The sequence below is a fragment of the Schistocerca americana genome, chromosome 3 (assembly GCF_021461395.2).
Source record: "Schistocerca americana isolate TAMUIC-IGC-003095 chromosome 3, iqSchAmer2.1, whole genome shotgun sequence".
NCBI classification, from domain to species: domain Eukaryota; kingdom Metazoa; phylum Arthropoda; class Insecta; order Orthoptera; family Acrididae; genus Schistocerca; species Schistocerca americana.
The window spans coordinates 833,824,928-833,849,196 of record NC_060121.1 but is presented as its reverse complement, the minus strand read 5'-3'; positions in this window follow the sequence as shown (position 1 = coordinate 833,849,196).

Genomic DNA, 24,269 nt, shown 5'->3' with positions numbered 1-24,269 from the left:
GGGTATAATATTCCGGAGATAAAATAGTCCCCCATTCGGATCTCCGGGCGGGGAATACTCAAGAGGACGTCGTTATCAGGAGAAAGAAAACTTGCGTTTTACGGATCGGAGCGTGGAATGTCAGATCCCTAAATCGGGCAGGTAGGTTAGAAAATTTAAAAAGGGAAATGGATAGGTTAAAGTTACATATAGTGGAAATTAGTAATGTACGGTGGCAGGAGGAACGAGACTTTTGGTCAGGTGAATACAGGGTTATAAATATAAAATCAAATAGAGGTAATGCAGGAGTAGGTTTAATAATGAATAAAAAATAGGATTGCGGTTAAGGTACCACAAACAGCATAGTGAACGCATTATTGTGGCCAAGATAGACACGAAGCCCACGCCTACTATAGCAGTACAAGTTTACATGCCAACTAGCTCTTCAGATGATGAAGAAATTGATGAAATGTATGATGAGATCAAAGAAATTATTCAGGTAGTGAAGGGAGATGAAAATTTAATAGTCATGGGTCACTGGAAATCGACAGTATGAAAAGGAAGAGAAGGAAACGTAGTAGGTGAATATGGATTGGGGCTAAGAAATGCAAGAAGAAGCCGCCTGGTACAATTTTGCGCAGAGCATAACTTAATCATAGCTAACACTTGGTTCAAGAATCACATGGAAGAACCCTGAAGATACTAGAAGGTTTCAGATAGATTATATAATGGAAAGACAGAGATTTAAGAACCCGATTTTAAATTGTAAGACATTTAAAAGGCATATGTGGACTCAGACCCCAATGTATTGGTTATGAACTGTAGATTAAAACTGAAGAAACTGCAAAAAGGTGGGAATTTAATGAGATGGGATCTGGATAAACTGAAAGAACCAGAGGTTGTACAGAGTTTCAGGGAGAGCATAAGGGAACAATTGACAGGAATGGGGGAAGGAAATACAGTAGAAGAAGAATGGGTAGCTCTGAGGGATGATGTAGTGAAGGCAGCAGAAGATCAAGCAGGTAAAAAGACGAGGGCTAGTAGAAATCCTTGGGTAACAGAAGAAACATTGAATTTAATTGATGAAAGGAGAAAATATAAAAATGCTGTAAATGAAGCAGGCAAAAAGGAATACAAACGTCTCAAAAATGAGATCGACAAGTAGTGCAAAATGGCTAAGCGGTGACGGCTAGAGGACAAATGTAAGGATGCAGAGGCTTATCTCACGAGGGGTGAGATAGATACTGCCTGTAGGAAAATGTTAATAGGGTGGAATCGAGTCTGCGGTTCGCTTCGATTCGTCAATTTATGTAGGACTCGTGAGTGGATGTGGTATTCCTACGAGTACTCGTTGTTCTCTCCTTGGTTTTTGCTCTATGTTTAAGCCTTCAGCAGGCGTGCCGATTTTCGTAACACGAGAGGGCGCGCGGCGCACTTTGTACACATGTAGTAAAAAACTGGTAACGCAATGGACAACGAGAAACTGGCTGTCCCTTTTTCGATATTCTGGAAAAAACGTGGCAGGAATCCATCCACAGTACATTACCGCTGGGAGAGTTGGTCACGAGAAGACTGGGCTCCGGCTACCCACGTGGCACTACCGAGAGAGAAGACTATCCTGTTCGGCTTAAGGCTATGGGGCATCATAATGCATCTGCAACAGCGGTTTGATCAGCAGTTGGTACCACAGTGACACAACGAACTGTTACAAATCGGTCACATCGACGACATCTCTGAGCCAGACGCCATGAAGTGCGCATTTGACTGACGCCAAACCACCGCCATTTGCGACTAAAGTGTTGTCAGGTGAGAGCTCAATGGGTAGCAGAGTGGCGGTCTGTTGTGTTTTCTGATAAAAACTGGTTCTGCCTTGGTGCCAGTGATGGCCTGCGTTGGTTAGAAAAAGGCCAGGAGAGCGCTTGCAAATAACCTGTTGGCGGCTTAGACACATTGGACTTACGCCTGGAATTACGGCCTGCGGTGTAATTTCGTACGACAGCGTTAGTACTCATGTGGTTATCCCACGCTCCATGGGTGAAAATTTGTATGTCAGTCTGGCGATTCGACCTGTTGCGCTGCCGTTCATGAACGGCATTCCAGGGGGTGTTTTTCAACAGGGTAACGCTCGCCCATGCACCGCTGTTGTAACCAAAGATGCTATACAGATTATGGACATGTTGCCTTGGCGTGCTCGATCACCGGATCTGTCTCCAGTCGAGAACGGAAGGGACATTATCGGACATCAACTCCAGCGTCATCGACAAATCGCATAACCTCCCCTGCATCGACCGACTAAGTGCCACAAGCACGGAACGCCATTCCCCAAACTGACGTCTGGCAGTTGCACAACACAATGCAGGCACGTTTGCAGGCTTGCATTGAACATCCTAGCCGTTACACCGGTTATTAATGTACCAGCATTTCACATTGGCACTGGCGCTTACATTAACCTGTGATCTTGCAGTGTTAACAGATTACATATGTCTTCTAGACTTAATGTATTCCCAAAATTTCATTTCCCTACATTAATTATTTTTTGGTGTTGCGAATTTTTTTCCGCCAGAGTAATCTAGACGTCTGGGTGATGCGTAGTGGACGACCATCTCATACGTTCGTGCTGTTTGGTCAGTGTGACAGGAATCAAGCTAACGATAAGTAAGTATAATTGATTGCGCCTGCATTTGATGATGTCTCTTAATTTTATTAATGCCTGTACGTAAGGGCGCAGCTACATGTTTATGTGAAAAACCTACGTCTTCATTTACATGTACCCTCCGCAGGCCACCTTGCGGTATGTGAAAGAGGGTACGTTGTACACCAGCGTCTCTTCTCTCTTTCTCTCTTCTGGTCGCGTGTGGTTCACGGGAAGAACAGTTGCTGGTAAGCCTCCATTTGGGGTCGAATCTTGCAAGAACCAGTAAGGAGTGTGCTATCGGCACACAGGCAGAAATGAGAAACTTAATCGTAATCCCAAATGAGCAATTACAACTAATGTAGAAAACGAAAAGCATAAGACGTAATAAATTTGGATATATATATAGAGAACATAAGTTTGGGCTCTGTTTATAATATTTTTCCAGTTCCCCTGTTTCCAACTAAGAGAGCAGACAGATCAAGTGTCGTGCTAGTCTGGCTACAAGGACTATGTAGAGAGACAGGGGTCAGTAGTCTGATGATAATGTTTGGTTTACGGGGCGCTCAACTGTGCGGTCATCAGAGGCCGTAGAATTTCCAAATTTTTAGGAAGTCAAATTTTTTTCTCAATACAATCTAGCCACTTTCACGAATTACGATGATAAAGAAATGATGAGGACAACACAAACACCCAGTCCCCGGGCAGAGACTAGCCCCAACTCGGCCTGGTATCAAACCCAGGACCCCGTGACCCATAGGCGGCAACGCTAGCCACTAGACGACACGCTGCGGACAGGTCAGTTCTCTGGCGGCCGTCATGTTTTTTAATAGACTATGAGTCAGATGGATAAATGACCATACAGTCATGTGCGTGTATTACCGAGATGTTGTTGTTGTGGTCTTCAGTCGTGAGACCCGTTTGATGCAACTCTCCATGCTACTCTATCCTGTGCAAGCTTCTTCATCTCCCGGTACTTACTCCAACCTACATCCTTCAGAATCTGCTTAGTGTATTCGGCTCTTGGTCTCCCTCTACGATTTTTACCCTCCACGTAGCCCTCCAGTACTACATTGGTGATCCCTTGATGCCTCTGAACATGTCCTACCAACCGATCCCTTCTTCTGGCCAAGTTGTGCCACAAACTCCTCCCCAATTCTATTCAGTACCTCCTCATTAGTTATCTGATCTACCCCTGTAATCTTCAGCATTCTTCTGTAGCACCACATTCCAAAAGCTTCTATTATCTTCTTGTCTAAACTATTTATCGTCCATGTTTCACTTCCATACATGGCTACACTTCACACAAATACTTTCAGAAACGACTTCCTGACACTTAAATTTATACTCGATATTAACAAAGTTCTCTTCTTCAGAAACGCTTTCCTTGATATTGCCAGTCAACATTTTATATCCTCTCTACTTCGACCATCATCAGTTATTTTGCTCCCCAAATAGCAAAACTCCTTCACTACTTTAAGTGTCTCATTTCCTAATCTATTTCCCTCAGCATCACCCGAATTAAGCCGAGCGGTCTCAGGCGCTGCAGTCACGGACTGTGCGGCTGGTCCCGGCGGAGGTTCGAGTCCTCCATCGGGCATGGGTGTGTGTGTTTGTCCTTAGGATAATTTAGGTTAAGTAGTATGTAAGCCTAGGGACTGATGACCTTAGCAGTTAAGTCCCATAAGATTTCACGCACACACACTCACCCGAATTAATTCGACTACATTCCATTATCCTCGTTTTGCATTTGTTGATGTTCTTCTTATACCCTCCTTTCAAGACACTGTCCATTCCGTTCAACTGCTCTTCCAAGTCCTTTGCTGTCTCTGACAAAATTACAATGTCATCGGCGAACCTCAAAGTTTTATTTCTTCTCCATGGATTTTAATACCTACTCCGAACTTTTCTTTTGTTTCCTTTACTGCTTGCTCAATTTACAGATTGAATAGAATCTGGGAGAGGCTACAACCCTGTCTCACTCCCTTCGCAACCGCTACTTCCCTTTCATGTTCCTCGTCTCTTATAACTGACATCTAATTTCTGTACAAATTGTAAATAGCCTTTCGCTCCCTTTATTTTACCCCTGCCACTTTCAGAATCTGAAAGAGAGTATTCCAGTCAACATTGTCAAAAGCTTTCTCTAAGTCTGCAAATGCTAGAAACGTAAATTTGCCTTTCCTTAATCTTTCTTCTAAGATAAGTCGTAGGGTCAGCATTGCCCCACGTGTTCCAATATTTCTACGCAATCCAAACTGATCTTCCCCGATGTCGGCTTCTACCAGTTTTTCCATTCGTATGTAAAGAATTCGTGTTAGTATTTGGCAGCTGTGACTTATTAAACTGATAGTTCGGTAATTTTCACATCTGTCAACACCTGCTTTCTTTGGGATTGGAATTAATATATTCTTCTTGAAGTCTGAGGGTATTTCGCCTGTCTCATACATCTTGCTCACCAGATGGTAGAGTTTTGTCTTGACTGGCTCTCCCAAGGCCGTCAGTAGTTCTAATGGAATGTTGTTTACTCCCCGGGTCTTGTGTCGACTCAGGTCAATCAGTGCTCTGTCAAACTCTTCACGCAGTATTGTATCTCCCATTTCGTCTTCATCTACATTCTCTTCCATTTCCAGAATATTGTCCCGAAGTACGTCGCCCTTGTATAAACCCTCTATATACTCCTTCCACCTTTCTGCTTTCCCTTCTTTGCTTAGAACTGTGTTACCATCTGAGCTCTTGATATTCATACAAGTGGTTCTCTTTTCTCCAAATGTCTCTTTAATTTTCCTGTAGGCAGTATCTATCTTGCTCCTAGAGAGATAAGCCTCTACATCCCTACATTTGTTCTCTAGCCATCCCTGCTTAGCCATTTTGCACTTCCTGTCGACCTCATTTTTGAGACGTTTGTATTCCTTTCTGCCTGCTTCATTTACTTCATTTTTATATTTTCTCCTTTCATCAATTAAATTCAATATTTCTTCTGTATGTATCTGATTGCAATTATGTTTTACATAATGTAAGTCGCTGGATTATAGCAAGGGAACTTTGTTTTAATGTATTGGTAGCAACGTCGAAATGGCAATAGCTGTGTCGGAGTTTTTCTTTGCGTATGGAGACTGTCGCCCTGAGAGTGGAGAGAAACCATTGCAGCTTGAATGATGAATAAGCGTACAAGTGTTTGTTGGGCACTCCCGCAGACGCGGTGTGCATCCTGTGATCGCGTCAGTTAGGCGTACCTAACTCGCTAACCCACGAGAACTGAGAGCACGAGAGGTGTGGACAGGTGGAGGAAGTTGCAATTCCAACCATCGCTTCTTTTGTAGTTATCTGTGGCTCAGGAGACGACTCGATATTCTGAATCAGCAGCAGCAGCAGCAACAGCGGTAGCTCAGCATTGTCATCAGATGCATTCTTCGTCGTCCGAACAGCTACAGCACCCTAGGACTGTTAACTGACGGATATAGTACTGTAGGGGCTTTACCCGGTGACACATCTTTCACGAAGGATGACTAACTTGAACAATTACCTGGCATCATTGTCGTCTTAAAGACATACTTGATTGACATAAAGTCACCAAGTTCAATCTTAAAGGCAATTAGCGCTCACGACCGCTACAGTGTGTGTTTAAAGAAAGTGTTATTTGCAGCCTCATAGTGTCGCTATTAGCGCCACTCTTACTCGACTGGATCTAACTATGAATACAAATCGTCTCTGAGATGTAGAAACAAGCCTACCAACTTAAGTTCACGTCGTACAAGTTCTCCTTGGTGTTGCGGTATTTTATTCCGGTAGTGAATTTGCAATTTAACATTGAGAAAAACTATTTAAACAGGCTCCAGATTGTTCATTAATGAAACCAGTTTACATAAATCGGAATCTGTACAGAGTAGCAAAATTTACAGCACAAATATTGGGTATAGGTAATTTAAACCTGTTAATTAGTATTAAATTACATTGCCTTCCGTACAGCAAACGCTATCAATTATCTGAAAATAATTTAGGCAGCATTTCAAAAACGATTTAAAAGGCCGCTCTTCAATATTACGTTAACACACAGAAGCCTGTACTGTTAAAGACAGATAATCAAACCATGACAATACGACGGTAGGTGACTGAATTTTCCATTGGTAATAACGAGTGTTTTCTATCGCCGTTTCATCCATATGATTGCTTAACGAGATAAACCAATTTGCAGGCGATCGACACAGAAAATGATAGGTACGAATTAAAACAATAAATTGGGATCCAGTGCTGTGGCAATTAAATGGGATTTCAATAAAGAGCGTATGAAGTGCCTGTGTTGTGATGGGCGGCTAATGACGTAGAAATATCGTGACTGAGGTTCACAAAACAGCATGTATTGATACTTTTTTTTCACGATCTGTAGCGTGAACATTTGATATCTCAGTGACGTCACACTAATGTGATAAGATATTGCTTACTAGAAATTTCCAACAAACTGTCTGCGATTAAAAGATGTATCCGAGACAAAGGTTGTACAACGATTATATCTGGTGTTACTACGTGTATTACCCTGACACCGTACAGCATTTGTGGCGTAACTCTGTCTGATGGGCAAAGGTATGGAAGAAACAGGCACGAACCTTACTGACAGACAGAGCATGGAAAGATAGCAGATTGTCACGTACGATTAGAAGACCACTGTCAGAAAGTCCACGATATACATCATGAATGAAAGCTCTGTGATGGGAATTGCGCGAACAGTTCTGTCAAGATAGAGCTGCTAATTTGAAGCCTCTTACACTTCACATGATTCAAAGAAGACTCTCAATAACTTGACGGTGCACATAACCTCGGCTACACATCAGTGGAAATATGTAGGCGGTCCTAAGATCCAATGGTCACTGTTTACCACCGCAGAACATGAGATTATATACGGAGAACAACACCGTATATATTTACCCCACATGGTCTTCCACAACTGTGAACCATGGTGGATTTCCGACAGTGGTATTGCAAATTATTTGTCAGACACAAATTTTCGTATACTACATCTTTGAGTGACTATACCATCATAAAAGAGTCAAAGCATTAACAATTACTAATAACATTACTACTAAATTACTCAACATAAGTTTCTGTTCGCGTCACATGCTGCTGTAAGATAAAACCAGTGCTTGTTAAACGTGCTTTCCCTCTAATGACTACGGTGTAATTATCATTTCGCTTTGGTGACTAATAGTAACCTTATGAATGACGCAAAAATTATAATGTTCTGATATTAACAACCGGCTTCAAAATTTCGTAGGTAGCAGAAGATGCATGTACGGAAGCTATCTCTTTCCACAGCTGCACTTGATGTAATGGCCACTAGACCACATGGGAATGACAGTGTTCTCAGGACTAGTATACTGACGAATAGTCAAAGATGGCTAAGAACTTGTAGATTTAAGTGGACTAAACGTTGACTGCGAATAAAGATATATGACAGGCTTCCCTTAGTTAGAAATGGTCCTGAAAGCTATAACACAACAGGTAAATCGTTCACTCTTATAGGCAGACTATGCAACTCGAGCGCGACAACAGCTGCACCCTTACTGAACAGTAAGAGACACTGGTTTGATAAACACTGGTCAGTCTGAGCGCACTCTAGCACCTCTAGACGAAATCAGTCGACCGACAACGTTTTGCCCCGGTAGTCCATTCCTCCCTAGTCTCCCCTCCTGACTTGTATTTCATTGTTATGCTGGAAGAAACACTTTGATACTTCGCTGATTAAGAACTAACGACGTATCATATATTATCTTGCTGTAAAACAGTTTCTATATTGATAGAAACAATTTTTGCTCGTAAGTCTCGGTGGAGTAACAGTTGTAGCCATATTGCACTCGCAGATATATTTTAATGTCGTGTTGTCTATTACTAAATGCATTGGCATTTCTTGAATCTGTATTGACGTCAGCTGTTTGCGGCAAATGAAAATTTTTGCCGGACCGTACTCTAACCAGGATTTTTCGCCTATCGTGAGCGGTCGCCTTAACGACTGGCGTGGAATTGAAACGCCAGCATCAGGAAAACGGGTCTAGTCTTTACCCCTGCGTCATTGCGGTCGATAGTATGTATGAAACATCAGGACGTTCCAATAGGCTAGTAATATGTAATTGGGGCAGCTCTTTAACAGGGATGTCTGCAGTATGTGGTTAAACAAGTATTTGTTCAGGCTTTTTCATAAAGCTGTCATTTTATCATTTGGATAAGAGAAGAAGCAAATCATCTCGTCAGGCATAATCAGGAATAGTGTATTCTGAAGTAGGTTTGGTAACATTTGAAAGGTATGGTGAAGTTGGAGGACAGTAATAAGTAAGAAAGAGACTGGATAGAGTGGGGAGTCTCACTGCAAATATAAATTAGTTCGGAAACCATTTTCACTAGTTGCCTAAAGGAGGACAGAATGAGATTCAGCCAGACCTGGAACGAAGACGGGTTCAGATCACTCATAACAATGACATAACGGCTAGGTCAGAAACACGGATAAGCTGAAAAACCAGATTATCTTTGTTGCTGAAAGTAGGAGTTGTACAAGAAAAACACGGTCACTAGGATCGTGAATCTGGTGCCAAACGCAGACACTTATAGAGAACGTTGACAAAATGAGCTTACATATCGATGCGTAGGACCATGTATGATAGCAGGTAAACCTTAGTTAACAATGTAGATGACGGAATTAAAATTAATCTGGACGGAATTGAAGTAGCAACAGCAAATACTACAATGTTTTATTTTATTTTATTTTATCTTATGTCTTTGCTTTTCGCAGGTTTTGAAGCACCTACGCTAGTCCTACCTGTTATTCGTGTCAACAAAGATCTGGGTTTTTGACTTTAACTGCATCAGAGAGCTATAACTATGATTTTCCCCTTCCTGCAAATTTCGAAACGGCGTATAGCAACTGTGGCTTGCATCTGAATAACGTGTGAAGGACAGACGACCAGATTTTCTATGCGATATGGGTAAGGAGAGCCAGCACTACACAGTCTAAGTTCCTTGTGAGTGCTTGAATCAGAAGAACAAAAAAAAGGTTCAAATGGCTCTGAGCACTATGGGACTCAACTGCTGTGGTCATTAGTCCCCTATAACTTAAAACTAGTTAAACCTAACTAACCTAAGGACATCATACACATCCATGCCCGAGGCAGGATTCGAACCTGCGACCGTAGCGGTCTCGCGGTTCCTGACTGCAGCGCCTAGAACCGCACGGCAATTTCGGCCGCCTGAGAAGAACATATTTTGATGAGAGCCAGGTAACAGAAAAGGAGCATTGTTAGAAATCGGGACACACCTGTATCACTGTATGACATTTATAGGAAAGTGAATGTGTCCGGCAGATAAGCTTGTAGTATGATTACAAGATTTGTTGAGTTCTGATCTAACAGATGTTTGTGTCTTTCTGGGCATCAGGTAAAGGGAAGGATTCAGGAGTTACATAAATTTACGATATTGCAGAGCCTGTGATTTTAAGAAGAATGTTTCTTCGGACACGCATGTGTGTAGAAAGGAACAGGTACTACTACGAATACAGCCGTTATGAAATACAAGAAATTCATTTGCAGTTTCTAATACGAACAACCATCAACTGTATAAAGAAATGTCGAATATTAACATTTGTGCCGGCCGAAGTGGCCGTGCGGTTAAAGGCGCTGCAGTCTGGAACCGCAAGACCGCTACGGTCGCAGGTTCGAATCCTGCCTCGGGCATGGATGTGCGTGATGTCCTTAGGTTAGTTAGGTTTAACTAGTTCTAAGTTCTAGGGGACTAATGACCTCAGAAGTAGAGTCCCATAGTGCTCAGAGCCATTTGAACCATTAATATTTGTGCTTAAGCGAGACTCGAGCACGGATTAATACCTTAGCCACTTCAGATGACCGCTCGAGTAAAGCGGGAAATCCCATTTCAAGTACCGGTCTGGCACGAATTCTCATTGTCGTCATTCCCTTATGCAACTGATGGTTGTTCATATTAGAAACTGCGAATGCATTTCATGTATTACGTAAATGTGGCTGTACTCTAGCATCAATTTTAGTCAGCGTAAAAACAAAAAACCAGGACTTACCCATTTAAAAATTAAACACTCAGCCAAGGCGTCTTATAGATTTATCGGTGAGCTAGTTGCCAGACAAGAACAAGCAGTTAATAGTTTTTTGAGATATTAATGCAGTTCTTTTTAAATATGCTGATAGTAAAATGAGATACAGACGTTATTTAATTGTTGTAATCTGATTTCAGTGGCAAATCTTCCAACTGCTGCATAGGAAAATACCAGAGCCCCAACTGTTGACGTTTTCGGAGGCAGTACTGATGCTGAAACAATTAATGTACATCTTATTTACTGCACCACTTGACAATGATGAACAATTAAAGAAAATAGGTAATGTAACACGTTACTGGTATGAGAACTAACCTCGAAAAACAGCGAGGCTTGCCAATGATTCCTTCCTGCAATGTTTTAAGATTAAGTTAAAGGAGAGGGACTCATTATGCTGTACAGGATGTTCGTCTTAAGGGCCGTTACGTTCAATTTCTCTGGTGTTTCAGCAGATTTTAGCAATTTAGATTTTGCAATGTACAGCTCGAGTCAATCCAAATAAATACTCCTCATCGTTTCTTTTATATGAAGTAAAGTGTGGACGGAAAGCGTCAGTTTGCTTTCTGCTAGAAATAAAATGAATTGTGTAGAAACATAATGAATTACTTAGAACTCCTGAAAGTAGACATTGACTTTGGATATTGTATCACAGATACAGTCCCTTTGCCTGTTCAGAAATGTCACGAAACCCGCCCAAAGATGTAAAGAACTATGCATGACTGCGCCTATTAGACGGAGAGGGTCCGACAGCTGATATATTCCACTCATTCCACCAGGAAGGAGTACACGGGTCGGGTTGTCTATAGTGCAACCATGCTTAGACGATCAATACTGCGGTTGGATCGTGTCGGCATTATTACTTTGTGCCAGGAAAGACTATCAACAACGAAAGTGTCCAGGCGTCTCGGATTGAACAAAAGCGATATTGCTCGGACATGGAAAAGATACAGAGAGACAGGAACTGTCGATGACAAGCTTCGCTCAGGGCGCACAAGGACTACTACTGCAGTGGACGAAGGCTATCTACGGGTTATGGCTCGGAGGAACCCTGACAGCACCGCTAAAACGCCCCCTTAGAAAAATATATGATTTACTGTGTTGATAAACCTCTTACATTATTTGATTTTCAAGCAGATGAGCAGAACTGAACGGACTCAGACATTTCGCTCTTTCCATATTCTGAGCAACACTAAACTGACACACAATATTTTTAGCGCAATGCAATCTGACTTTTAATAATCCCTACAAAAGAATGGCCCTGACTAACAATAACCTATATCTTTCACAAATCACATACCTCACAAAAATCTTCAATACTCAAACTACTTCAATACAGCGAGCGCCAATACTGCCAGCTAAATAAAAGCTTCAAACTAATGAAGGAACTAACTACTGATAAGCATAGTTAGCAACAAATGAAAGATTTTGGTAGAGAACAATCAATGTATTTACCTTAATAGTGTTCAAAAGTCATAATATCTAAATCAGTCCATGATATCCAATATTATAAATTTAGTCTCTGTCCAGATCATCCGCTCTCAAAATTCCGCCATCTCACTCCCCACATCCACCACTGCTGGCGGCTCACCTCCAACTGCGCAACACTACGCGCTGACAACAGCCAACTGCCCAACACTACAATAGCGAATATTACAACAATGCAAACCAGCCACAGACTGCACACAGCAGAGCCAGTGATTTTCATACAGAGCGCTACGTGGCGTTACCAATAAAAAAACCTATACAGCCTACTTACATAGCCCCCATGCTCCCCACAAAAAATTTTACAAATTGTTTTGGGCAGTGGCCAATACAGATTTGAAAAAAAAAATTGTCATAATTACAATAATAAAGAAATCAAATGCACACACTTATCGATACAATGTTGGTCAAAAGCTAAAATTTTCTCACAGTCCATAAAGAAAGTCCTGATCATTCATAACAGTAAAATTGCAGTGTTTTTTTTTGTGAATGTCTGAGCAGTAAAAGTAAATGCACATGGAAGTAGTGGATTTCCATGCAGTCTTGAAGACGTACTGTTGTCCTTCCAATGGGAAGACAGTGCCGACTCTTGACATGTAGACAGGTAATGGGCCACAACAGAGCAAACCACTGCGGCGTCAGTCGAAGTTTTGAAGAATATTGGTAGGTAGGTCATCACAGAGCAGACCCACTGTAATCCTGGTAGAGATTGTGGTATTGGTGGGCCACCAGAGGTGCAGACCCACTGTACTCCTTGTAGAAATAATGGTATTGGTGAGTCATTAAAGATGCAGACCCACTGTAGTCCTTGTAGAGATGGCCAGCAACCATCTGTTGTGACTGTGCAGGTGCACAGTCACCATTGAAGAGCGTTGCGGATAATATAGCAAGTCCATAACCACCACTTGTCCACTCACAAAGTTTTTGAATTGTCCTTAGAACCAGCAATGCTGTTAACGAGTCCCTTGCTGCATTATTAACACACGTGCAAGCACTAACAGTCTCAACATCTCACATACTGTGCATATATTATGACCAACAGAAACGTGTGCACTGAAATGAAACTTAATTTGAAGAATTGGTGTCTATACAATTATAAATTTACAACATAAGAATACAATTACAAAAGTACAAAATACATCATTAAAGAACATAACAGTACAGATAACATTTGTAGTAACACAGGATTTACAAAAGAATATAAATAAATATATACATCAGTGTTACAGGAATTATGATATAAGTAAATACATAAAAGATCACAAAAGCTTTTGAAACATCAACTTCACACACGAGCATTAAAACAGAACAGAATAAATAATGTCTAAATATCTTTACAAAGAAAATAACGTTTTATTAGGAAAATTCTACAACATATCTCGTATGAGCCAAACACATAAATACAGGAAAAACCACAAATATACAAGAGTACACAAACACATAGCGGAATAACAGGAAAGGAAAGGACAGGGTTTGTTTTACTGCAGTATCTTGCAAACAAAACTTTCTTTACTTCTTGGAGATCTCCCTTCGTTCTTCATTAATTCAAAAAGTGCTATCTATACCTGCTTTCTGTACATTTTTCGTAAAACTTTTCAATGTATTTCTTCCAATTCATCGCAACTCATTCTCTTATATAGTCTTCCCCCTCTTAAGCTAACTTAAATCTACTGAGCTCAGATACATAAACTAAGGGACGAGGCAATGCAGCAACACATAACAAATTAACACAAACAGCAGTGACAAAAAATGGAATATTGGCAAAGCAAGCAGCAGTATATCTAAATTAGCAAAGCAAATGCAACATTACAATTAATATGAGCCAATGTGTAGCAACAAGAAAAATAAATCAAATGTAAAACTGGCTTAACAGAGTAATACAAAGTGAAATTTAGTATCGCAATGCCTGGCAAACAGCAGCAGCAAATGCAATAATTAATATCTAAACATGACAAAGCTCAAGCAGAAAAAATATTACACAAAAGACAACAATGCAGAAAATGGAAATATCTATTCACATAATAATGTCTATGCAATTAAATGGTGTACCACAACTTATTCTACAAATTAAATTACCAAGTACTTGAAAAGAAAATTATGTATGCAGTTCCTGTGAAGGGAAATGTCTTTTTGTGCTTCCTCATTTTTTTGGAAGTATATCTCAAAATTATTATTTACTGGATCTGTAGCCAGAAAATATTTATATTAGTACATCTATTAAATTTTATTCTAACCAATGCTGCAGTGCAGCTAGAAACTAGATGTTAAACGATATGAGCAAATATATATATATATATAAAGCAACATATCAAATGTCATTCACTAGACAAATGGTGCCTCCAAAGGCAAAAAAATATCTCTCAACTAGAAAGACAATAGATGTAAAATGTTTCTCATCATTTCATTAGGCATTTTAGTAAATATCATAAATTATCTTTGGTGTGACGTCATAAGCGCGTGACTGCGTGTGAGATCGCTCTCTAAGTTTTCATCTATTTTTAGTTTTCAGATATATATTTTAACTGTTTTTGTGATAATATTTACTATATAAGTGACTTATTAGTGGTTTCTTCATTCACCTCTGCATTTCGTGTGTTGTGGCCTGATATTTGTGAGTGTTTCGTATCGAGCAACTTAACCTCTTACCCGTGTTTACATTCCGCGCTGACCAGTTGCAGCTGTAGCGGCGCATCGAAAGCTAAGTACTAATTAATTGTTTGTGTATAGTAGTTTATTTAGGAACTTTAGTAGTCTTCAACCGGTGTTCTTGGTGTTTTCCGGTGAAATAACTTCAGAAGAAATTTTTGCGAACTGCTTTCAGTTTCGTTACTGTCATTAGACGTTTGATTTTCTTTCTGTGTTAGTATTTTGTTATATTCTCATTTGTTGTTGATTAATACTGTCAATAATAGTAGTTACTTCCCTTGTAGAGCAAGTTTGTGATAATTGTAGTCAGTTTTTAACATCTTCTTATTGTAGTAGCGGAACTTAGATAAAGTTGTTTTCTTGTTTCAATAATTGTAAAATTTTACCATGAGTGAGAAGTGTGGGCTTTGCCGTAGGTTCGTGAGTAGTGGATTGCGGTGTGAGACTTGTTCGAAGTATTTTCACTGGGGGGAATGCAGTGGGGAAGCCAGTGGGCATTCTGGTGAGATCCTCTCCTGGAACTGCAGGTTATGTAGCAAGAGTAAGTTGATAGAGGAGCAGGAGCGTAAGATCTGTGCCCTTCAGGTGCAGTTGAAAAACGCACAGGAGGAGCTAGATAGGATGAGGAGGGAGAAGGGGGTTGGGGAATGGGAGCTGGCTGTTGGCAAGAGATCTGCTAGGAGAAGGAGATTTTCAGATAGTTTTACTATTGGTGTTTGTAATAGATATGACCAACTGTCAGAGTCTAGTGGAGAGGAATCTCTAGTAGCTGTAGATGTAGGAAGTATGCAGCAGACCTCAGCAGTTACGGTGGCTAGGACAGTTGCAAAGTCTAAGAGAAAGAAGAAGGTTCTGCTGTTAGGTAGTTCTCATGGTAGAGGTGTAGGCCAGCAGTTGCAGGAAGTATTGGGGAGTGAGTACCAGGTCACCAGCATTGTGAAGCCTAATGCAGGATTGGCTCAGGTGACTTTTAACATAGGGGGGTTATGTAGGGATTTTACTAAAGAGGATCAGGTAGTGATTGTGGGTGGGGCTGGTAATAGTATTGATAGGGATGGGAAGTATGACATAGATGGTGACCTGGAAAAGATAGCCACTCAGACTGGCAACACGAATGTGCATTTCGTGGAACTGTTTCAGCGTCACGATCGGCCTCATCTTAATATAGCCGTCAGGCGTAATAACATGAGACTTGGGGGTGCGCTGATGACAGAAGGCATGAGTCACATTTCAGTGGTGTCGGTGGAGTCTATCAGTAGGACGGGTTTCACTAGACATGGCCTGCACCTCAACAGGTATGGGAAGGGGAGGTTGGCAAAACTTATAGGTGACAGCATAGGTGGGGGTGGTGGGATCACTCATGGGAAAATTCCGGTAGTTGTGGGTGTTAGAGCTGTACCTTTTTTAGATTGAAGTCAGCTGATAGGTATTCCTGCTTAAGGGAAGTCTCTCTAACAAAGAAACCACTTTCTACAAAGCTTGGGTATCCGATTAATGAGGGAATTAGTATATTTCATCAAAATATACAAGGTATTCGAGATAAAGTTAGTGAACTGCTTATAGATGTTGACTCTGAAATTATTGGTATATCTGAACACTTCTTAAATAAGGAGATAATTCAGAGGCTTCCTTTACCAGGATACAGGTTGGCTGGCAGCTTTTCTAGGAGCTCTTTGCGGTGTGGGGGAGTAGCCATGTATGTGAAAAACGGTATCCCATTTGAGTCAATTGATGTTTCAAAGTACTGCACTGAAAAGGTGTTTGAATGTTGTGCAGGTGTGGTTAAATTTAGTGGAGCTAAACTTCTTACTGTTGTTATTTATAGATCCCCAGACTCCGATTTCACAACATTTTTGCTAAAGCTAGAGGAGGTTCTTGGTTCACTTTATAGGAAATACAAAAAGTTAGTTATATGTGGTGACTTCAATATTAATTGTATAAGTGATTGTGCAAGGAAAAGGATGCTGGTAGACCTCCTTAATTCATATAATCTTATGCAAACCGTATTCTTTCCAACGAGAGTGCAAGGGAACAGTAGAACAACCATAGACAATATTTTTGTTCATTCGTCATTATTAGAAGGGCATTCTGTTAGCAAAAAAGTGAATGGCCTTTCAGATCATGATGCACAAATTTTAAGTCTAAAAGATTTTTGTGCTTCAACACATGTTAAATATAGTTACCAACTTTTTAGGAAAGCTGATCCAGTTGCTGTACAGACTTTTGTAAACCTTATCAAGGAACAAGATTGGCAAGATGTTTATAGTGCTGATACAGTAGACGATAAATATAATGCTTTCCTCAAGACTTTTCTCGTGCTCTTTGAAAGTTCCTTTCCGTTAGAACGTTTAAAACAGGGTACTAGCACAAACAGGCAGCCTGGGTGGCTGACTAAAGGGATAAGAATATCTTGTAGAACAAAGTGGCAATTATATCAAAACGTTAGAAACAGTCAAAATCTAAATGCAGCAGCCCATTACAAACAGTATTGTAAGGTGCTTAAAAAAGTTATTAGGAAGGCAAAAAGTATGTGGTATGCAGATAGAATAGCTAAGTCTCAGGATAAAATTAAAACCATATGGTCAGTCGTAAAGGAAGTGGCTGGTCTGCAGAGACAGGTCGAGGATATAGAATCAGTGCGTAGTGGGGATGTCCGTGTTGCTGATAAGTCGCATATATGTACAGTACTTAATAATCACTTTCTGAATATAGCAGGTGAACTAAATAGAAACCTAGTCCCAACAGGGAATCATATAGCGCTCTTAGAAAAAAGTGTTCCGAGACTGTTACCTGAAATGCTCCTCCATGATACTGACAAGAGGGAGATTGAGTTAATAATTAAATCACTAAAGACCAAGAACTCTCATGGATATGACGGGGTATCTAGCAGAATACTGAAGTATTGTTCCACGTATATTAGCTCAGTACTTAGCCATATCTGTAACTTTTCCTTTAGCAGTGGTCGGTTTCCTGACCGATTAAAGTACTCGGTAGTGAAGCCACTTTATAAAAAGGGAGACAGGGATAATGTTGACAATTATAGACCTATTTCTATTCCATCGGTGTTTGCTAAAGTTATCGAGAGGCTTGTATATACAAGGTTACTGCAGCATTTAAATTCACATAATTTGCTGTCAAATGTACAGTTTGGTTTTAGAAATGGCTTAACAACTGAAAATGCTATATTCTCTTTTCTCTGTGAGGTTTTGGACGGATTAAATAAAAGGTTGAGAACGTTAGGTGTTTTCTTTGATTTAACGAAGGCTTTTGACTGTGTTGACCACAAAATATTACTGCAGAAGTTGGAACATTATGGAGTAAGGGGAGTAGCTTACAATTGGTTCGCCTCCTACTTTAAGAACAGAAAGCAGAAGGTAATCCTCCGCAATATTGAGAGTGGTAATGATGTTCAGTCCCAATGGGGCACTGTTAAATGGGGCGTTCCCCAAGGGTCGGTGCTGGGGCCACTGCTGTTCCTTATTTATGTAAATGATATGCCTTCTAGTATTACAGGTGATTCAAAAATATTTCTGTTTGCTGATGACACCACCTTGGTAGTGAAGGATCTTGTGTGTAATATTGAAACATTATCAAATAATGTAGTTCATGAAGTAAGTTCGTGGCTTGTGGAAAATAATTTGATGCTAAATCACAGTAAGACTCAGTTTTTACAGTTTCTAACCCACAATTCAACAAGAACTGACATTTTAATCAGACAGAATGGGCATGTTATAAGCGAGACGGAACAGTTCAAGTTCCTAGGCGTACGGATAGATAGTAAGCTGTTGTGGAAAGCCCATGTTCAGGATCTTGTTCAGAAACTAAATGCCGCTTTATTTACCATTAGAACAGTATCTGAAATAAGTGACATTTCAACACGAAAAGTAGTATACTTCGCATATTTTCATACGCTTATGTCATATGGTATTATTTTTTGGGGTAATTCTTCTGATTCAAAAAGAGTATTTTTGGCTCAAAAACGGGCTGTTCGAGCTATGTATGGTGTAAGTTCGAAAACCTCTTGTCGACCCCTATTCAATAGTCTGGGAATTTTGACATTGCCCTCACAGTATGTATTTTCTTTAATGTCGTTTGTTGTTAGCAATATTAGCTTATTCCCAAGAGTTAGCAGCTTTCACTCAGTTAATACTAGGCAGAAATCAAATCTGCATGTGGAATGCACTTCCTTGACTCTTGTGCAGAAAGGAGTGCAGTATTCTGCTGCATCCATTTTCAATAAGCTACCACAAGAACTCAAAAATCTTAGCAGTAGCCCAAACACTTTTAAGTCTAAACTGAAGAGTTTCCTCATGGCTCACTCCTTCTATTCTGTCGAGGAGCTCCTGGAAGAGATAAAAAATTAAGCAAATTCCAGTGTTACATTCTTGATTTTCTTTATTTAAACTAACGACTTGTTTCATTTTATCTGTTTCTACAATCGTGTTATAATTTCATGTATTGACTCGTTCCATGACCATGGAGACTTCTCCTAAATGTGGTCCCACGGAACAATAAACAAATAAAAAAAAAAAAAAAAAAAAAAAAAAAAAAAATAAAAATAAAACCACAGTGTAACCATATGTTGTCAAGTTTGAGCGTGTCGTATTTGCGATGCTTTCTACAAAGAAATGTCAATAGCGAATGTAATGGCCTCCTTTTTTCTCCACCTGTGCCTCTGAAAGGCACACACTAATAGCTTTTTTTCTGGGTGACTGTCGCTCAGATGGGTCTCCACAACACATTACATCAAGGTCACCTACCTTCTTTAGTGAAATATTTATGGCAGAAATTTCCACTACAGTGAGAGTCTCATAAAAAATAAAAAAAAATATACATTAGAAGTGTGCAGAAACAAAATATCATACATAACAGTGACCAAAAAGTTTTGTCAGCATTGTGGTAGCTAACGTTCACATATGTACACACATTTCATAACTCTTAAAGTATGATTCTTGGCTTCCAACATCCTTTTCATAAATCAGAATCCCTGACAACTACTCCTTATTTCTTATCTAATTACACATGTACATATTCATATTCATCAACACATCTTCAATATTTCATCATAATAAATACATAGCATAATCAGATTCCTCATATAGCATCATCTCATTGATCATAAGTATACCTCAAAAGCATCATACACATCATCGCCATAATAATAACACCATAACACCTCAGCCAAATCTCAAAAACGTCGTAGCTTTCTGCAATAATTTCAAAGCCTAAAAAAAATTCTCTGCTCATTTCAGTAGTGTCATCTACCTCAAATGTACTTTAAAAATCATGACCCCATTATGAACAGTTCACAAAGTACAGACAAAATACGATTTCATAAGTGTGAAGATATCCAACTGTGTAATTATGTAAACATCTGTCACTGATGTAGTGAAATAAATGTTTGTCTCTCTCAGTTAAATGATCAGATAGCTGTGTAATTTATGTGTTAGAGAAATATGGTAACGATGTGTAAAGTTGTATAAGCAAATACCATATTAGCTAGGACTCCTTGTGCTTGCCAAACACATGGTACACAAAGTAGGCGTGTGCCCCCCTGGGGATTAATGTAATTACACCCTCAGGTGTTACAAATTACAGCAATCGAATGAAATTTTTCACCGAAAACTTTCTTTGTATGTTTGTGATTCAAAAATCTTTAAAAATAAATGTTTCAAGTACAAAATTAATCACTCAAATGCGTGTCCTGTAGCACTAAATGTGCGTCTTGCTGTAAGATAATTCTGTGGAAGTGTCGTAGTTATCGTTCTCTGTAAGCAAAGTTCTTCCGAAGTCAATGTACTCACCTCATCATAAACAAAAGTGAAATGCTTTGCGTACAGATATCTTAGTTATTACGCTTATTGCCGTGATGAAGAAAGTACTGTGCTGTAACGTATTGTTGCGCTACGGAAAAGGCTGTCTCATTGTAGCTATACCACAAAAGTTACTAGTAAAACATGTTTTACTTTCCTGAATAATACAGAAAAACTGTGCAGATGTAAAACAGATATACCGCAAAAGTAACCACGTAAATTGTGTCACGTATTAGTAGCGTCGTGATATAATCGTGTAGCTATCAAAGAAACCAAATACTAAGTCATCTTTAATCTCACCGAATGTACTTCAAATAAACAGTATCTTTTCAAGTAAATCTAAATGTTGCATTAAGGTCTCATTAGCAGTATATGTTCTAAGTATGTAAGACGTATATTCGTTACGTGAACGTGCAACTAACAAGCAAGAATGTACAATAACAACACTGTATCGTCTGTTCACTATAACAATGCATTCATAATTTCTGTTTAAATAAGTACTGTTGGTTCTTGACTGGATATTTAACTTCAAACATTGTTGCATGTTAACAGATTCTAAGTCTGACAAAGCATACTCGTAACGTGAAGTGAAAAATTTTATAGCAAATACTAAGTTAAAAAGCAGATTATCTCTCAATAAACGGTTTTACGTGTGAAATGTGGTGTAAACCTTTACTCTTCCTAGTACGCAGAGTTTCAACTTCAACGCAATTATCATGTGGTCGGATTCTGTAAGGTCCATTGTAAATCAGAAAGAATTAGTGACTCAAGTGTTTCTTCTTATGTGACAATTAATGAGCTTTAATGAAAACTTTCCGACCAATATACAGTTTCTTTGCATTTGCTTTACCGTGCAGTTTTCTCCTTTTGTCTGCAGCAGAATTTATATTTTTAATAGCCAAATTAATTATGTCTTTGTGTCGAAGTTTACGTGTATTCGGAAAAGGTACAAGCTCTCTGATTCTGTTTGGTGGTTCTTCATTCTTCAGTAAAAGAATTGGTGGTAAAGTAGCGGAGTTATGAGGCATTTCATTCAGCACGTTTTGAAATAAGTGTAAATATCTGTCCCAATGCTGAAGCTTTCTGTGACAATAAAGTCTGCAAAGCTAATTGATTTCTTTCATAATCCGTCAGACGGGGTACAGTGTGGTGAGTACAATGAAATAAAATACAGGTTTGATTTTATAATTCGGAAGCATGCGTGACCAAACAGCAGATCTAAAATGCGGTCGGTTATCTGAAATGGCTTTAATAACGTGTCCAACTTCACGTAAGAAATTTTTAACAGAGGCGTTGCATACAGACCGTCCAGTGACTTTACGTAGCGGAGTGAAAGAAACAAATTTTGAAGTAAGTTCAACAACGACTAGAACGTACGAAAATCCATTCGATGTTCTGACGAGTGGACCCAAGAGCTCAACAGCAGCAAATTCTTTTAATTTAGAAGGAATGATAAGAAACATCGGAGCACGATGTGAGATAGTAGATGGTTTAGCTTTTTGACAAAGTTTACAAATAGACAAGACTCTTCGAATTCTCTTTTCCATATTGTTAAAATAACAATTCGTTCGAAGAATATGATAACATTTCCGTGGACCAAAATGTGCGTAGCTGAAATGAATGTACCAAATGAGCTTATTAACAAAATCGTCTGGAATGCAAAGTACCCATAGCTTGTCATCAACAGTGCAGCGTTTGAAGAGTATGTTGTCTCTAACCAGATAATAATTCTGAATCTGAGTGTGTGACTTTCCATGCCATTTACTTTTGAAGTCTTTCCAAATCGGATCTTTATCTTGTTCAAGAGCAATGTCTTTTAAAGATGTTGTAATGAAGTATTCAAAGGCGACTTTCTGAATGTAAAGAATACTGAAATTTTTCTCGAGGTTGCCTTCTGTGTTACTTTTCTCAAGCCCAGTCGGTGCGCGTGACAGTGCGTCCGCAACAATGTTCTCCTTTCCGGGAATGTAGACTATTGTGAAGTGGAATTCTTGCAGAAACAATGCCCAACGCTTTAACTTGTCATGATTTAATGTTGAAGACATAAGAAATTGTAATGCACGATGATCACTGTATACATTTACGTGCTTACCAGAAAGAAAGAAACGGAATTTGTTAAATGCCCAAACGATAGCTAAAGCTTCGAATTCAGTAATGGAATAATTTTTTCAGATTTTGTTAGCACTCGGCTAGCAAAAGCAATGGTTTTCTGAACAGTAGTGTCATTTTCTGTGGCTTCTTGAAATAAATGGGCACCAAGGCCGACGTTAGAAGAATCCGTGCAAAGGCAGAATCTTGTGACAGATCTGGATGAGCTAGTATCAGCGCGTTAAGTAGCGATTCTTTCAAAGAATTGAATTCCAACTGTGCTTGTTCGTCCCAGTTCCAAATAGTATTTTTTCCAGTCAGAGAACTAAGTTTTGGTGTAACTAGAATTAGCATATTCAGAAAACGACGGTAAAAATTTACGAGACCGAGAAAACTGCGGACTTGTCTTTTTGTGGATGGAACTGGAATGGCTCTGATTGCTTCTAACTTTTCGGGATCCGGCTAAATGCCTTCAGAAGAAAGAATATGTCCCAAAGATCTCACCTTTGACTTACCGAATTCAGACTTTTCCAAGTTAACTGTAATTCCAGATTCTGCAAAAATACGTAAGAAACTGTTGAGGATGCGATTACGTTCTTCCCATGAAGCTTCTGCTATTAGAATATAGTCCACATATAAGGAGATGTGACGTTTTAAGAACTCGGGTAATATGGAATTTAGACCGGAAATGAATGCTGCCGAAGAAATGTTCAAACCAAAAGAAAGTTTCCGAAACTGATAACAAACGCCGAAACAAAGAAAAGCTGTGTATTTTCTACATTCTGAATAATTTCGATCTGATAAAAGCTGGATCTGAGATCAATGGAAGACATCAATTTTACACCATTAAAATTTTGAAGGAGTTCTTCCAATGTTTGCGGCCTGTCTGTTTCAGGAATGATGATAATATTGATTGGTCTCTAATCCAAGAGAAGCCTGATCGATCCATTTTTCTTCTCTACAATATGTAATGGATTGTTGTGTGAGCTAACTACAGGCTCAATAATGCTCTCGTCAACCATAGATTTTATTTCAGTTCTAACACGGTCCCTATAATTTGCCGCAATTACGTATGGTCTAACACAAAATTTAGTATGCTCACGAACACGAAATTGGTATTGAAATCCCTTGATTGTTCCCGTTTTGTGAGTAAAAACTGTGGAATGTGCTTGTAAAATCTCAAAAAGTCCTGCCTATCAGTGTCACTACAATTCTCAATTGTTTGAATTTTATTCTGAATTAACACATTAGTATCAAATACGCCGTCGATATCATCCCTGTCAGTCCTTGCAGAGTTCCGTCGAAAATTCCGAACTGTTGTCTAACAGGAGGTAAAGCCGATTAATATCCTCGTCATGGTTTGAGAGCCAATCTTCAAATTTCAAAGCTATTGACTTACCTTCTTTCTATAAACTTATTTCAGCATCGTGAAAGTTTAAGATTGCTTTGTATTCATTCAAAAAGTCTACTCCCAATATAATTTCCGTCGACAATAATGGAACATTAAGAAAGTTCATAGAGAAGCTGA